The sequence below is a fragment of the Balaenoptera physalus genome (genome assembly GCF_965194825.1).
Source record: "Balaenoptera physalus genome assembly, chromosome: X".
NCBI classification, from domain to species: Eukaryota; Metazoa; Chordata; class Mammalia; order Artiodactyla; family Balaenopteridae; genus Balaenoptera; species Balaenoptera physalus.
Genome location: NC_138903.1, coordinates 8,899,969 through 8,916,986, shown reverse-complemented (window position 1 = coordinate 8,916,986; position 17,018 = coordinate 8,899,969). Strand labels below are relative to the sequence as shown.

Sequence of the window (17,018 nt, the reverse complement as noted above, 5' to 3'; positions counted from 1 at the left end):
TTTTGTTGCGGTGCGCGGGCTTCTTATCGCGCTGGCTTGTCTTTTTGCGGAGCACGGGCTCTAGGCACACGGGCTTCAGTAGTTGTGGCTCACGGGCTCTAGAGCACAGGCTCAGTAGTTGTGGTGCACGGGCTTAGTTGCTCCGTGGCATGTGGGATCTTCCCAGACCAGGGCTCGAACCCGTGTCCCCTGCATTGGCAGGCGGATTCTTAACCACTGTGCCACCAGGGAAGCCCCTTCTTAAGAGTTTTAGGAATCATTTCTGGAGACAGCATATTTTACAGCAAAAAGGAGAGTAATTCTCATCCCAAACACATAAGTTTAATTCCTAGTACAGCAATTGATAACTATCAGACCTTGGGTTCTTTGCCTCAACCATCCTGTGTGTTCATTCTTAGCCTGATAGTGGTGACGTCTATGTTTTGGTATTTTGGTGCAGATGAAATGGTGCATATTTGTAAAGTGCCTGGCAAAATGCTTGGCTCATAGTCATATGTAGTAGATATGAGTAGATACTCATAAGTAGTGTTTGTTAATAACCCCACCGTAGGTATTCCTGTCCTTATGCATAATGAGAAGATGGGAGAGAGAACCATCAATCCATCACTGTATCTCTTACCAGTGGAACTGCCCTTTCATGCACCTCCCAGAGATTATCATATATGTATTCCTCCTAGAGATCTTGTCATCTATAGCTGATAAGATGTCTATTATGTAGATGCAGAAGTGTGTGATGCCTTCATATGAAAACGTAGAAGATAGACTGTCTCACAAATACGTCCATGAAGGTGAGGTTCTGTTTTAGGAGGCTGGTCTCTTCTCTTGCACTCTGACCTTGGATGTGGGAGTGTTAGGATAAAGATGGCATTATGCTTATTGTTGTCATAAGTACAGAATAGATATTAAATTATGGTAAAAATGTAACTTTAATAGTTTAGTTTCCCAAGAGATTCTTTTCTCTTCCGTAACGTGGCATTGGCCGCAGTCACATTGGTGTCCCTTTCTCAGGGAAGCATTTCGTTCTCTTTCCACACACGTTTGTTGACTACCTCCTGCGCTGTGGGCGCGTGGGTACGATGAAGGTGGCTGGGTTACAGAGATGAATAGGATACCATTCTTGCTCTCGAGAGTTTTATAGTTTGCTAGGAGAGACAAATTGAAGAATAGAAGGTTACGGTGCAACTTAGATGTGAAACAGCAGAGATGTATCACGGTTTACTCAAGCTGGTACTTACCATCCCCTGGCTCAACACAACTCTTCCCACCTCTGTGTTTAGGGTCCTTACTGCGGGAAACAAGGGACTGTTAACACTATGGAAATTGGCAAAGGCTACAACAAATCTTGGCTTTTTTTTTTTTTTTTGAGAGCTGGTTGTGAAACATTTACCAGCACATCGCTCAGTGTCTATAAAATGTAGAGAGGAGAGAAGGGATTACTTTGTCTTGGGGCGTTTGGGGAAGCCACAAAAGAGTGGTGACATTTTGACCTTGTAGGATGGGGTGGCAACGGGCCAAAGGAGAAGAAAGATGGATGAAACTTTGACAGGGCACAGAGATTGCAGGAGGAAATCCCAGCTCATATTTGCCTTGGAGGTGATGACAGCTTAAGGCAAATGCAGTCGTGAGAAGCTTCTGTTGAAGGTGATAAATAGATATGCCTTGGGATTTAACTCCAGTGATATTTAATGGCAGCAGCCCTGGGTAGTTTCCTGTGTCCTGGAGCTGAGGGCATACCTAGGGCAGGAATAGGTAACAGTGTTTCTTGAAGTGAATCAGTGTCCTTTGGCACTGGGATAAAATGCAGATTCCCAGGCTCCTCCTCAGACCTACTTATCAGATTCCCTTGGAGTAAGAGGTCCAGGGATTGGTATTTTTCACAATGTCCTCAGAGGTTTCTTTGCACAGTTAAGTTTGAGAACGAATATTTCCAAGGCGGGTACATCAGTGGTTCTCAATTGGGTATGATTTTGCCCTTGGTGATGTCTGGAGACATTATGGACTGTCATGACTGTGGAAGGGCTCCTGGCATCTGGTGGGCTGAGGCCAGGCATGCTGTTGAACACCCCACAGTACAGTGCCCACCACAGAGAATGATCTCACTCCAAATGTCAGTGGTGCTGAGGTTGAGAAAGCCTGGTCTAGGTCATAATCAAGGGCTCTGTAGTAAATACAACAGGAGGACTGAAGTCAGCTTGTGTCACTAGGTGGTCCCTTAACTTACTAAGGTAGCGGGGGCGGGGGGGCGGCTGGAACGGGGTTACAGACCTCCAGGTCCAGATACTGGGCTGCCAAGTTTTCACAGAACTGGGCACAGCTGACATCTATTGAACCCATACAGATGACACACCTGAAGCTGCCCGTTCATTATTTGCTAAGTTGGTTTTTTTCCACCTCTCTGATACCAAAATTTTTTCTTTCTTGAATTATTCTCACAAAATATTGGCCACTTCTTTGGGAAAAAACTATATCACTGGTGCTACCCAAAGTAGTCTTTGCTCGGCTTGCACTTTTTTGCCATCCAAAAGGCAGGTTCCCACTGAGATCATATTGGTTAAGAGTTGAAAAGAGTTACTGTTTATAGGAAACTAAGAAAGCAAACTTTGGAAATGCTTTTTTGTTTTTTTTTGGCTGCGTTGGGTCTTCGTTGCTGCACGCGGGTTTTCTCTAGTTGGGGTGAGCGGGGGCTACTCTTCGTTGCAGTGCGTGGGCTTCTCATTGCAGTGGCTTCGCTTGTTGCAGAGCACGGGCTCTAGGCGGGTGGGCTTTAGTAGTTGTGGTGCATGGGCTCTAGAGCGCAGGCTCAGTAGTTGTGGCTCAGGGGCTTAATTGCTCTACGGCTTGTGGGATCTTCCCGGACCAGGGCTCGAACCCGTGTCCCCTGCATTGGCAGGCGGATTCTTAACCACTGCGCCACCAGGGAAGCCCTGGAAATGCTTTTTAAATGTGGGTTTAAGTTTGCTAAGAAGCCAGCTAGCTCTCCTCCCATCCAGCTGTAGAGGATGTCCAGATCGTCCCTTTTAATAAGTTCACCAGATCAACCTTGTAGGTCAGGTGAACCTTAGTGAAAGGTAGACACACTTCTTTAAAATGTTTTTCTTCTTAGCCAAACATCAGTGCCTGTTTTTCTAATAACAATTTTATTTAAAATTGTGCCTCGGGCCCTCACTAGATAAAGATTCTTGTTCATTTGCCGTGCTTCAGCAGATTTGTGTGCACGTTCCCGTTAAGATTTGTGTTTCTTGGATGGCTATACAGTTCATCTGTGTGGAAATGAGGTGGGTGGCACCCTCCTCCCCGAGTGCTGGTTTAAGTTCAGGTGTTCTGAGTAACAATTTGGTTTCCTCCCCAGTGTTTGGTGCAAGATAACCCTTTTCAAAATCCGTCTGATCCCTGAGTGTGCCCTTTTCTGGCTGAAATCATTCTGCCCCTTCCAAATGCTTGCGTGCTTTTAGGGAGCTCTTAAAAGGCCAGGCCTTAAGCTAGTTAAGCTTTGAGCAGACCCAGAGCTGTGAGATAAGAATAGAACGCATCTTTTACTTCGGGAGCTCAGCTCGGAGGCTGTTTCCAGCTGCTTCCAGCCCTTGCAATCCTGAAAGCTCTCGAATCCTCGCGGAGACAGCCCCTCCGGCTCCCAGGGCCCACCCCCTCCTCCTGATTGGCGAGACTCCTCCGGGGCCCCAGCCAGCCACCTACGACGTCTCTGAGACCCGATTTGAAATAAGAGCCAGGCGGTCCTCGCTTCCCTGCGCCCGACTTTTCATAGGCTAGGAAGCAAAGCTTGAGAAACTTGACGTTGTCTTGGGCTGAGTGCGTGTAGCAACAGATCAAAGAAAAAGAGGAAGAAAACGTGCTCTCAGCTGCCGGGGGATCTCGCTGAGTTGCTTTTGTCTTGCGGGCTTCTGTTGGCTTTGGTGTTTCCCCCTGGAAGACCGCTGCGTGGGCTTCGAGGCGGCTCGCTCCCTGCCGGATGGGTGATGGAAGTCTAAACATGAGGCAGGTGAGCTCCGGGGGCTGCACGGGCGGGTGGAGAGGGAGGGCGCCGCTTGGGACCCCTGGGATGTGACTCCGGATGAGCAGATTCCTGGCCAGTTCCTTCCATTTGGCGGAAAGACGGGGCTGCATTTTCCTAAAGGAACCCAAGAAGCAGATTTCCTGAGGTTCCCCCCACCTCTCTCCATGGGAATTGGTGATGTCAGGCAGTCATTGTAAAGGGCTTAAGAGCGGTTCTTAGAATATGTAAATCAATTCCAGTTTGCAGCGGCTGGAAGTTATTGTTCAGGATCTATCTCGAGCTCTGAGCCTCTCTCCTATGCTTTGGGTGAGAATAAAGACAACTGAATATCCTGAAAAAGAATTACACGGGGCCTCATATCTCATTTTGGTTTCCCATCCTGAGCACTTACTGTGTTTATGGCTGAGAAGGCGGAACCAGCCCGAAATGAGCACAGACAGTCCTTCCAGAAGAATGCAGATTTGTTTTTATGTTCTAGCAGTTTTGAAACTGTTATTGCTTCTGGACGCGAGAAGACAGCCCTGAAAGTAGTGAGCTGAGAAACGGCTCGGAGATGACTTCCATGAGTCTCTGAAAAGACTTCTAAACCAGCAGCTTCTTCTGTGGCTGCGGGGCATGGTGATAAAATTCCTTATCAGCCCAGGCAGAGGTTTATAGCTTTGCCAGTAAGAAAAGAAAGAAGTGAGTGTACCAAGCCAAGAAAAGGGTGTGATTTATAACTCAACCAAAGTTATAGAAGAATCTTATGTCAATATTTCAGTATCAAGATCAGTACTCATATAAAGGGCTGAAAGACTGGAAAAACATGCTAGTAGGCTGGCAAGGGCAGAGAATCCCAAGAGGAGCGATATTGCTCTTGCCAGCTCTTAGTAAATGTGGGTGGGGAAAGTTAGCATCCGTATTACCACCAGACAAGCTCTGCACTTTTTTCTTCTAAGTGGGTTGGGTGCTGGCCACCCTGTGCGATTTGGGGGAAGTGATTTGCATAGGAAGCAAACTTTCCGTTTAGGGGCTGGGGCCAGGGGGTTAGAACTTTCTGTCCGTTTTCTGCAGCCTGGGGAGGTGAAGCAGAGCCCTCACCGTACGCTCACCTTCTTGCCCCCTCACCTGCTCGCTAAGCAAGTGTGCTTGGCAAGTGGTAGTGAGCGCAGAAAAGCACGCTTAGACCGGCAAGTGCTGTGTGTGTTTCCAGTGAATTGCTCTTGCCTTGCTGGATGGAGGCTGGGCCGCTGATCAGTTTCAAGTTCTGCAAACTCACGGTCTGACCCCATTCTTTTTACGAGCAATCCGATGGGATGGGGAAGAGAAGCGAGAAGCCTAAATGGAAAGGATTTAGCAAAAGGAGAAAGAGGAACGCAAAACATTTTTGACAAAGGTCCTTGGCTGGAACAAAGAAGTCATTTGATCCAGCGCGGAGCCACCTGTCCTCTCGGTGGTGTCTGAGCTCACTTTTCAGAATCTCTGTTCCCACACGATTCCTCTGGAATGGAGGCACTCCCTGTGCCTGATGCCAGAGGCGTGCTGTCCCGAGCTTGGCATGATTTTTCCCATGCCTGGCTCCTTCTGGCATTCATGTGAATTGGAATTCAGCCCGGTAGTGAAGTTTTAAGGGTACACATGGAGTAACTCCTTAGTCATTTAATGAATGGGCAGCTTTTCTTTTTTTTTTTAATATAAATTTATTTATTTACTTATTTATTTTTGGCTGCGTTGGGTCTTCGTTGCTGCGTGCAGGCTTTCTCTAGTTGCAGCGAGCGGGGGCTACTTTTCGTTGCGGTGCACGGGCTTCTCACTGCGGTGGCTTCTCGTTGCGGAGCACGGGCTCTAGGCGCGCGGGCTTCAGTAGTTGTGGCACGTGGGCTCAGTAGTTGTGGCTCGTGGGCTCTAGAGCGCGGGCTCAGTAGTTGTGGCGCACAGGCTTAGTTGCTCCACGGCTTGTGGGATCTTCCTGGACCAGGGCTCGAACCCGTGTTGCTTGGAGTAGCAGGCGGATTCTTAACCCCTGCGCCACCAAGGAACTCCCAGCAGCTTTTCATCCCACAACTCTGTATGTCCAATAAGTTTTTGGCCTGTGCAGTCCTTGAAAAGAGGGTGGGCTAGGGGTGGGATGGGAGACGGGGGAAAAAAAGGAGGGGGGGGAAGAGTCATGGCCCATCCAAAGAATCTGGGCAGTCCAGCGTTTCAGGAATCTGACACGTTGTTCCGCAACAGCCAGAACAAGAATGTGGAGGGGGAGGAGATGGTGGAGTTATTGACTTGGATTAATCCTAACTTGATTTGAGTTTCTCTTGGGGGAAAACTTGCGTCCAGGTGGGGTGAATTGCACCCACCAGCCAATTTGTCATCTCAGCCCGGCAGCCCCAGCTGGATTTGCAGGGTTAACTATCAAACAGGTCCATGTGTCTTCAGCTCAGCAGTGAAATCCAATCTCTTCGCTGAGGACTGATCCGTCCCTAGGGCTGCACAAATGCTGAACAATGGCGTGGCAGCCGAGAGACCCCCGCCCCTGACTAGCCACAGCGGGTAGCCAGAAATGGCCAGCAGAATTAGAAAGCTGCCTGACTGGCGATGAGATTCAGAGAGGTTTTGCCTTCTGCTAGGTTGAGGCAAAAGAATGGTGCAGAGGGATAGTATTCTTTGAGGGTTCCTAAGGTCACGCTGAGTTAGGCCAAAAGAAAAGGGTGAACCCTATTTGCCTTTATCAGGAAGTAATTTTAAAGCGTGTGCCAACCTTTCTCTGCCCTCTGATCATAAATGGGAAACTTCTGAAACTTCCTTGAGAAGGAATTTGCTGTGTTCCCAGGCAAAAGGAAAGGCATGGCCACCTGTTCTAGCAGCCCAGCCAAAAACAACAGGTTTGCCTGTGGCATTCCCACAACTGCAAATATCCTCAAATAGCACGCCACCCATTGTCCCTACAAATAAGAACAAATCATTCTTTCTCACACCGGAAAAAAAAAAAATCAGGTTCTTCAGACAAAATTGCCTCCCAGATACAGTTTGTGTTTTTAATACCCTGATGATTTAAAAAAACACTCCAAGAGAAGAGGGTACTCACTCAATTTCTGATGGACTGAAACAAATCCTTGCAGTCGCCTTATAGCATGAAGGGAAAGAATAAGGCGGTTAGCCAACGCTTTAAGCAGCTGCTAAATTCTTACAAGGCTAGGATGTTGCTGTTACGAGGAAGCTGTGACTCAGTTGGATTTAGCCCGTTTTGCATTCTTCAGATTGGAATTAAAATGCCCAAGGACATCTGGTTTAATAATGAACGTCTTTGTATTCATCTTTCCTTTGAGGATTAGAAAGTCCTTTACGAACACGATCTATTTATTCTCTGCCACATCCCCAGGAGAGAATGAGGTGGCATTTTGATCCTCATTGAACAACTGGTGAGGTGAAGACAGAGAAAGTTGAAGTATAGAGATACACAGCAAATTAGGTACAAGTCTGAGATGAATACTACCCACCCAGAAAGACAGGCTACTTGTACGGGCTCAGAATCGACAGTGAGTCTAGGGATTAAAAGGGAACTCTCTTACAGCTTCCCTTTTCTTATTCTGTAACCAGCATATGGTGTCCCAAGTATGTTCTATGTTTTCCTTCATTTGAAAGTCAAGCGTGTAAAAATGTAAAAGGCATTTCTGTTCTCATTTGTCCCAACACTGAGATGAGGCAGCTTTTATGACACCAACTAGAAAGATACTGAAACTAACCGGAATTTAAAGTCTGTATCTGAGACATGTTCCTTTCAGCAGACCTTGTAGGGTTTTAAGTTTTTTTGGTTTGGTTTTGTTTTATTTTTTTATATCTTTATTGGAGTATAATTGCTGTACAATATAGTGTTAGTTTCTGCTGTACAACAAAGTGAATCAGTTATGTGTATACATATATCCCCATATCCCCTCCCTCTTGAGCCTCCCTCCCACCCTCCCTATCCCACCCCTCTAGGTCATCGCAAAGCATCGAGCTGATGTCAGAAAGAGAAAAACAAATACCGTGTGCTAAAGCACATATATGGAATCTAAAAAAACCGGTACTGATGAACCTCGTGGCAGGGCAGGAATAAAGACGCAGATGTAGAGAACGGACTTGAGGCCACAGCGGGGGAAGGGGAAGACTTGAGGACACAGCGGGGGAAGGGGAAGCCGGGACGACGTGAGAGTAGCACTGACATACATACACTACCAAATGTAAAATGGATGGCTTCTGGGAAGCTGCTGCATATAGCACAGGGTTTAAGTTTTTGCACATGGTTTGGAGGTCCAGTATCTTCAACACACATTAGAATTTTCATTTCTTCCCTACTATCTCTCCTTGGCAGGGAATGTTATAATCGTGACTTACTGTCAGATTAAAGATCTTTATTGGTCGTGTTGAAATAGTTTTTTCGAGTTGGCTTTTCCTTGCCATTCCTTATGACCTGTACTCATAGTTTGCTTGGCTAGGGACCGCGTAGGCTGCGAGCAAATCCTTTAATTGGTAGTTGCATGTTATCCTCAGACATTCCAGCAAGTTTTAAGGCTACGTGTGTATGTTTATGTCTCCTGGCTTTGATCCCGTGTAGTAAATAGACATCCAAGGTAGCTATGGCAACCTGGGCTGTGCATTGGTGAAAGAGGGGGATTTGGTCACTGGACAAAGAGTAATTTGTTTGATTAGAAAAAGGTGGGGCTGATCAGGGCACTTTTAAGCCTGCATGATTTGAGGATCATAGTTCATCCAAATCATTTGGATTTTTCTCAATAGGCAAAAAGAATTAATGGCTAACCAGGACCAGGGTATGTTGCAGATGTAATTTAAATCCTTTTCAATCAAGAGGTTGCTACTTTCAAAAAGTAGCAACTTATAAAACAAAAGGGAAGTCCCACATATTATATCAGTTTCCCTGTTGCACATATGAATGTTTGTGTTTTCAGAACTTGGTGGGATTTTAAAAAGAAATACCCAGCTCTGATTGGGCAGTGTGCATTTCAATTATCCACCTGCAGAGGTCAGGCTTGAAGTGTCTATGATGGAAGGCCAGGCGGTGGACGCCTCTGCTGGGAGCCGAGATCAGAATCAGAGAGAATTGCTCTGCTTGTTTGGAACAATTAGTTAGTGATTCTTTAATCTTGTGACCAAAGCCACAGTGAAACGGAGTTCATTCAAGGAAGAGAATATCAAATACACTGAGATTAAAGAAAGGGCTCCAAAGCCAGGTCAAACAGGAATCTAATCTCCATTAAGATATGGGACAGTTTATCAACACGATGCTTTCTGGCTCATTATTAACTCCTTTTATTTCACATGAAACTCATCTCAGGGGTTCTGTTGTAGAAGATTGTTTGCCTGGTTTTATGAACTGGCAGGTTCTAGAAATTCCTTTAAATGAAAGGACAAAATATTAGGGACTCTTCCAGGTCCACAAGATCTTTTTTCCTGCCAGAGGAAGATAGTCCTTTGACACAGAGCAGGATAGTTAATGGCCTACAGGAGGTCACGTGGTGTTAAGGAGGTGAGAAAATTGAGGCACTGGAAAAAAAATGCTTAGAAGGGACTTTCCTTTAAAGCAAAACAAAACTCTAAGAGCTTACGTGCTTTGTGCTATAAAAGAGAATTCTAAGTAAAACGGGCAACGAAAAAAAAAAAGGAGGTGCTGATCATTAGTAGTAGATTTTTATATACAGTCAAATATTTATGATGAAATAGTCAAAAAGGAGAAATAATACAAAGGCTCTCCTTCATTTCTTATATAATTCAAGGACATTTACTGACTGCTTACAGAATGAGTATATTCCTTATTTAATTCAATAAAACTACTCTAAATGATTATTATACAGCAGGCCACTTTGGGGCTGCAAACATGATTTTGATACAGTCCCTGCAGTTATATTTATATGGATAAGAATCTGCTTAATAAATTGATGGTAGCCAAAACTTTCCTGAACTGAGACTTGAGAAATGATTTGTAATTGTGAAATTTAGTTAATTTTTACCCACATATCCATTTGTAGGAATTTATGAATTCCTAGTTTAAATAAATTTACCATAATTAGTAAATAGTCAATTAATTTTTCTCAATAGAAAAAAATAACTCATAGGCAGTCCCCAATCTAGGAATGCTTATGCACTAAGAGTTTGTTGTTTGAAACCCAGAACATTTTCCAGGGAGAAATGGTGCAATGATGGAGACTAAAGCACTATTTTAAAAAATAACCAATCTGATTAATGTCAGATTAAGTTCTGCATTTTGAGGACATGCTTCCATGTTATACAGGACGGAACATAGAAGGAGAAGGGGTTGCCAGACTCTTGGTAACAGGCCAGTCTTGCAAATATTTGAAATAGGAAAAGTTTGCACTAGTTTTCACCTTTCTCCACCCTTCTAGTATCTTCTGGGTCCCACTGGGATGTCTCTCCCAGGCCTATCCTAATACACAGTGAATTGAGTTCCCATAATTTCCCATCTTCCCACCCTCCCCTCTCCCACCTCCAAACCACACTCCTGTTTCTTCTAGACAATAGTCTCAACCCGTTGGGAGAGAAGCAATATGAATGCGCTAAAACTCATGACTCAGCCCTTTAACCCTCAGGATGAACCTTTAATTGGAGAAATAGCAGCCAGTAGAGCCTGGAGCCGCAGAAATCACGAATGCCCTTTCAGGGACAACATTTGTGGGCAGGGTTGTGCCTTTGGCAGACAGGACTTGCTGGTGTGTCTGTCAGTGGGTCGAACTTCTTCACTTGTTCTTTTCTCAGCATCCTGACCGAACTTCTGGACTCCCTGGGGTCTTTGTGAATGACAGCCAGGGAACCACAGGGGACCAAGTGAGGGGAGTTGATGGCATTGGTGGGTTTGGGTTGTTTGTAAGTACAGTCTTTGTGCGCTGAGCACTGTCTGTTTGGATCACAATAAATGGAAGGGATATAGCTGGAACTTCCTGTTATCCACAGAAGTATCCTAAATGGTGTATATATTTCCAGTTACTCGTTTGTCTGCCTGTCTCGGGACTGAGTTACTCAAGAACAAGAGTTACGTCTTAGTTACCTTGAAAACCTCAAGTCCAAGCACAGTGCCTTGACACCCAATAAGAATCAATAAATATTTTTTGCCATTTGCAGCAACATTGATGGACCTAGAGATTATCATACTAAGTGAAGTCAGCCAGACAAAGACAAATATCATGTGATACCACTTATGTGTGGAATCTAAAAAAAATGATACAAATGAAATTATATATAAAACAGACCCACAGACATAGAAAACAAACTTACAGTTACCAAAGGGGAAGCAGGGGAGAGGAATAAATTAGGAGTTTGGGATTAACATATACACACTAGTATATATAAAATAGATAACCAACAAGATTCTACTGTATAGCACAGGAAACTATACTCAATATTTTGTAATAACCTATAAGGGAAAATCTGAAAAAAAATAGATATATGTATACGTATAACTGAATCGCTTTGCTGTACAGCTGAAACTAACAACATTGTAAATCAACTGTACTGCGATGAAAAATAAATAAAAAATAAAATTAAAGGAGAATCAAATATTTTTCAGGTGCATGCTGGATGAATTTTGGCAGGAAAGAGAATGGAAAATGCTCTTTAAGATCAGAGGGGTATGAGGAAGAAAGGGCATTAGAAAGGTTGGGGAAAGAGCAAGGACCGAGTAGATTGACATTAGAGAAAAATTAGATTGCGGTTGCTTAGCTATCTCATCCCCTTGGTTGTGTTCGGGGTGAGGCCACAACCCAGAGCTCGGTAGGCAGCTTGTCTTATATGCTCCTTGATGGGACTACAGAAGTGGTTAAGAAATGGGGCACGCTGTCCAACAACTCAAAGCCTAAAAACAAAGATGGAATCTGCTGCCTGTTCTTCCTGAGCCCAACCTGATGTTTTAGCCTTTGGTCCGTGTGCAGTGGGTTTATTTTGCCAGGTGAGTGGCGTGCCCAAGGTCACTCAGCAGCTGAGAGTCTGTTTCTGGAAGGACACTGAAGTCTTACGCTCTGCCCCATGCAGATGGCGGCCACATTTTCTGCAGTGAAAATCAAGTCATATGCCGGACAAAGCATTTTCACTGCTTCTGGATGTGACAGACCCTCTGAGAGTTACGGTTAAAATGATGAAATAGAAATTTCTGAGACACTGAGTGGTTTATGGAGACAACAGGACTAACACATTTTCAAAGGGTCCATGAGGTAGACTCTGTTATTTGTTATATGTCCAGTTGTGAAGTGTGGCTTCAGCTGCATGTATTTTGAAGTGATCTTCCCTAAGCAATTGAGAGCAAAGGAGCTGTTTGTGGACAACTGGAATTCGTTGAGTGCCCTGCTGAGTTACCAGTAACTAGATGGATGGCCAGATAAAGCGAAATATAAATGGAAGGCATCACCAAATATTAGAAATCTACACAGGATCAAGTCTCCTATAGGAGGTGCATTAGGAATTCAGACAGAAAGTTCTGGTTAAAAGTTTAGCGTTCGTGGGTTGAAAATGTTAGCACAAGGGGAATGCTTTACCTTCTGTCAGGGAGCAAAGTTTACATTTAGAACCTGGGTCATCTTCTAGATTCCTTATCTTATTCTCTTTCGACTGTACTGCATGCCTTCTAGTAAGGTATAATTTGGATGTTTTGGGGTCACATACTAATTTAATGTGCTAATAAATCCCAGCACAATTTTTCAAATAGGTTGATGGTTTAGAATGAATCAAGAATCAGGAAAGACTGTATCACTTTTAGGAGAAAATACTATCCAAAACAACCAAATAGTCTTATACTTGATTTTGTGCTACTTTGTCGAGTAAAAACTAGGAGGATTATGTTTACACAGAAGAAAGTTTAAGGAGTGAGATGAGCCCTTTTTTCTACGAATTAATCAGCTGGGCTTGGTGGAGATAGTGCAGAAAAGTGAAATGGAACAAATAGAAGGGAGAAGAAAGTGCGAGTTATTTCAGTCAACCTGTGGGGAAAGCAGAATAGAAAAATTGGCTATCCAGTGAGTGACACGGTTTTTTTCCTTGGTCAGTGTTCAAAGTGGATTTCTAAGGAGATATTGATGCGGCTGCCCTTTTCATATGGCTGTGAGTGAAAGAAGGAAACAAAGTCGTAATAATTGATTGAGAGAGGTATGGCTTTCTGCATAGAGAAAAACATGATAGGAGACTATTAAATAATGAATATTTATTGCTTAATGCTTCTTAGCCTGGAGGAGACACTTTCTGAATATTTTTAACATTTCCCCTTTCTAACATTTCAGCTGTCAGAATTGAATAGTTCACATGTAAACTACATTGTTTTGGTTTAGCTAACAAAGAGTGATAAGATATGAATAGTTTGTGACAGCCCCGAACATTGATAACAGAAGACATTAATGTCTGCAGACACAACCTACATGGTAAAATTCTGGGAGCAAAAATGCTTATTATGTTAGGCCAACGTGCTTTGACCTAGTTTTGCTTTTCTGCTTGGAAATTATGTCAGGATTCGTTACATCATTCCTGTGGATGAGCAATTTCACATTCTTGTTTATTTCAGCGTCATTTTATTCATTTTGTGTATTTAGTTCTGACCTCCAGGAAGCCAAACTAATCCTCATGGACTTGCCTTTTCCTTTTGAAATGAGTCTTCTGCATGCTAAAGAGAGAGGATTTTATGTATTAACAAAACAATCTAAGATGCAGTCTTCAAAGACATTCATTTCTCCTTGATTGGGAGCCACTGCCCTCTTGAAGGCCCCAAGAGGCTGGCCAGTTTTCTGCTGATCTGAAGTAGTGTTCCTTTCTTTGTCTTAATGGGGATGGAACAGATTACTGTGGCATAGTTGAATAACAAAAAAATTAAATAAGACGGGGAGGTTGATGGGATACTTCTCAGCCCATCATCCTGAAGTTTGTCCATTGCATATTTCTGGTTTATTCATCCAGTCAAAACGGGCCCAACATATTTTTCCTATTTAACATTTTTATTGAATAATTTTCAAAATGAATTATTTCCTCAGTTGATTTCAAGCACATTTTTTTCCTGCCGTTTAATACTTTCTATCACTAGAGGAAAAAAACGTTTAATTCTTTCATACGTTTATGAATTCAAATCTTCAAAGAGTGTGAGTTCTTCCAGCGATCATCTGACATCAAATTTACAAGTATAATTTGCTACCAAAAGACCTTGAACGGTTTTTGGTGCACACGTTTTGGCATTCCTTAGTAATAAATGTAATCAGGCAAGAGCCCACAAGAATATGTATTCGTGTTTCCTCTTCAAAAATCGACCGTTTGCTCTTGTTTTCTGATTAAGTCCCTTTGTTGTTAGCTCCTTTGCAAATCCTATGTCTGCAGGCAGAAAACCTAAGAAGGGAGCGTCCCCTTCAAAGCACTCCCAAACTGAATTTTAACCAGGTAAATTGCTGATTAGCTGTGGATCATTTAAAGAAACAGTATGAAAGTAATTGGGATAGACACAAGCCCTAACTGTGATCCCAGGGGGCTTCAAAAGTTGATTGAAACAGTCAACTCAGAGGATTGTTTTCCGTGTCTGATCCTTATGCTAATTTGAATACTAGCATCTTGAAGAAAAACTTCTTCAGAAGATTTCTGGAATCCCTAATTGGTATACAAACACTGTCACTTCTAAGCTACCCGAAGTGGTGAAATATACTCTGTGGCTCCTATGATGATATTTATTTCTAGGTGTTGATGGCAGACTCCCAGCAATTTTTCAGATTGTCATAGGCAGATACAAATATATTTCCCTCATCTTACATAAATAGTGGCGTTCCGTATACCCTATTTGCAACCTGTTTTTTTTTTCACATTACAATTTTTCCTGGAGATCTTTTCATAACAGTGCACAAAGAGCTTCCCTACGTCTTTTTTTTTTTTTTTTTTTTTTTTTTTAACAACTGCATAGCATTCCGTAGTGACAATATACCGTAATTTACTTGATCCTTTCCCTACTGGTCACATTGGTTGGGTCCAGTCTTTTGCCATTAAAACAATGAACATAGAAAAGCCTTGTGCATTCGCCAGTTTGTGTGGAGGATGTGTGTCTGAATTGTAAATCCCCAGGAGCGAGATTGCTGGGTCAAAGGGTGTATTGCGGTTTCTCATTTTGATGAATAACTAAATTTGCCTACCCAGGGTGTGTGAGTGCTTCCTCAGAGCCTCCCCAAGACAGGGCATCGTCCACCGTGTACATCTTTGTCTACTTGATACATGAAAAGAGGTATCACTGTGTACATTTCTCTTGTGAGTGATGTTGTGCAACTTTGTGTATATTAAGGGCCATTTGCATTTCTTGTGCAATGTCTGTTTACATCTTCCATTTCAGATTGTTCTTGACATTCATTTTCCAGTCTACCTACCTTTCTAATCATTCACTAAAGAGATACAGCCTGTTGCCTTTCCCCAAGTAGGTTCGAAATAATCCAAAAGGGGCTCCTGTAGTAATGTAGCTAATTCTAAAGATTTTATATGAATGGAAGTGCGGCTGGTTCACAGCATACATTCATGTGAGAGTCTGGATTTCTAGGCCTGTTGATCACTTTCTCTTCTACTCTCTAGCCAGTGAATGTCGAGAGGCTGAGCTTTATAAAGTAAAGATAACCTCCAGAGTGTTGAAAGCTTGCTATCGAGGGTCTAATTTGGGGAGAATGCTTACGTCGTTAGTACTCAGTTTGTTGGAATTGTGACCATTTTCCAAGGAAGTAAGAGCTTCCACTTGAAATACTCAAGATCCTGGAAAGTCTTTAAGGAAATAGTTTCCACTTTTCCTCTCAGATTGCCAAATGTCAAGATGCATCATTGATAAAATGATTTTAATATTTGTGCACAGTGTGGTGGTTCTCTATCACCCTTATTGAAGACTGGGGCTTTATGTTCAAGACCAACAAGAGGAGAACGGTTGCACTGGTCTGAGGTTTCAATGTATGTTTTTTCATTTAATGAGGAAGATCATTTAGTGCTTATAAATATGCACAGCAAGTCCTTATCATTTTATGGAAATGATCCAACTACTCAATCGTGTGTGATTACACTTACCTCCCCTGTAAAATGGAAATAAAATGCAAATAATAATCATAGTACCTATGCTCTAAGGTTGTTATAAAGATTAAGTGAGTTACTGTTCGTCTACCACTTAGAATAGCACCTGATACAGAGTAAGTACTCTATAAGTGTGTGTTGACTAAGTTATAAAATGGTGGTTGTCAAGAACTGTGAAGTGTCTGAGACTTTATCCCACTTGCACACCAGCAACTTAGCCTGCCACTGTTTCTTGGATGCTGGCAGAAGACATGAGACTCCTGGGTCAGAGACAAAGGACTGTATTACTCATGGCACTGCAAGTGGCATGAGCTTCGGGTTCACATTCGTTCTCCTTGCCTCCCAGGTTCCCCCAGGACAACACAGAGGACCCCAGGTAGATGTTGTGCGGGCGGGAGAATTGCCTCCCAGGTGTGAATCCTGAGCTGAGAGACTCTGAATCTCTTGTCATTGATAGTAAGCACATACCTGCCCATTGCTCTGGAGGGAGACATCTCTACCTCCCAAGGTTGTTTGCTAGACAAAAGGCCTTGAAAAGATCATCAGGGACAAGGGCCACCGGTGCCTGTGCTCCTAAGATGTGCAAAATGCAAGGCATCCATGGAGAATTTCCCCCCAGTGGTAGTCCAATGAAGTATCTTGACCTTTGCTTCTCAGAGCCCTAAGACTTCTGCAGAGCTGCCCAGGGCAGGAGGAGAACCATGTTGCCCAGACACAGCAAGAGGGAAGACGTGCAAAAGTAAGAACCATCCTCTAGTTCCCCTGCCTTTCCAGCAAGAAGACCTTGGATGTGTTCTGCTTTTCTGCTCTTCCAAAATGTTGGGCTTCTGGTTAAGCTTTCCTTGGAATAAAGGGATCTTTCTTTAAAAGAAAAGAAAAAAAGAAAATGCCAGGTCTAGTACAGTGGTGGTTGACATTTTGACAGTGATAAAATTGTTGAGAGAATCACTCCAGGCAGTAGATTTGGAAGCACAGT

General features: G+C 43.4%; 1 protein-coding gene across 5 annotated transcripts in view; it reads left to right on the top strand.

Moving 5' to 3' along the window:
* Positions 1-17,018, top strand: part of MID1 (midline 1) — a 398,682-nt gene that overhangs the window by 201,574 nt on the left and 180,090 nt on the right. For 2 of the 5 annotated variants that reach the window (XM_082447129.1, XM_082447128.1), the window contains exon 1: positions 3,570-3,997. The exons of 1 other annotated variant lie outside the window; for it this stretch is intronic. The gene's annotated coding sequence lies outside the window, so the exon portion shown is untranslated. Of the gene's footprint in view, positions 1-3,569; positions 3,998-17,018 lie in introns of those variants that run through there. 2 more of the 5 variants (XM_082447127.1, XM_082447124.1) reach the window with 2 other exon arrangements.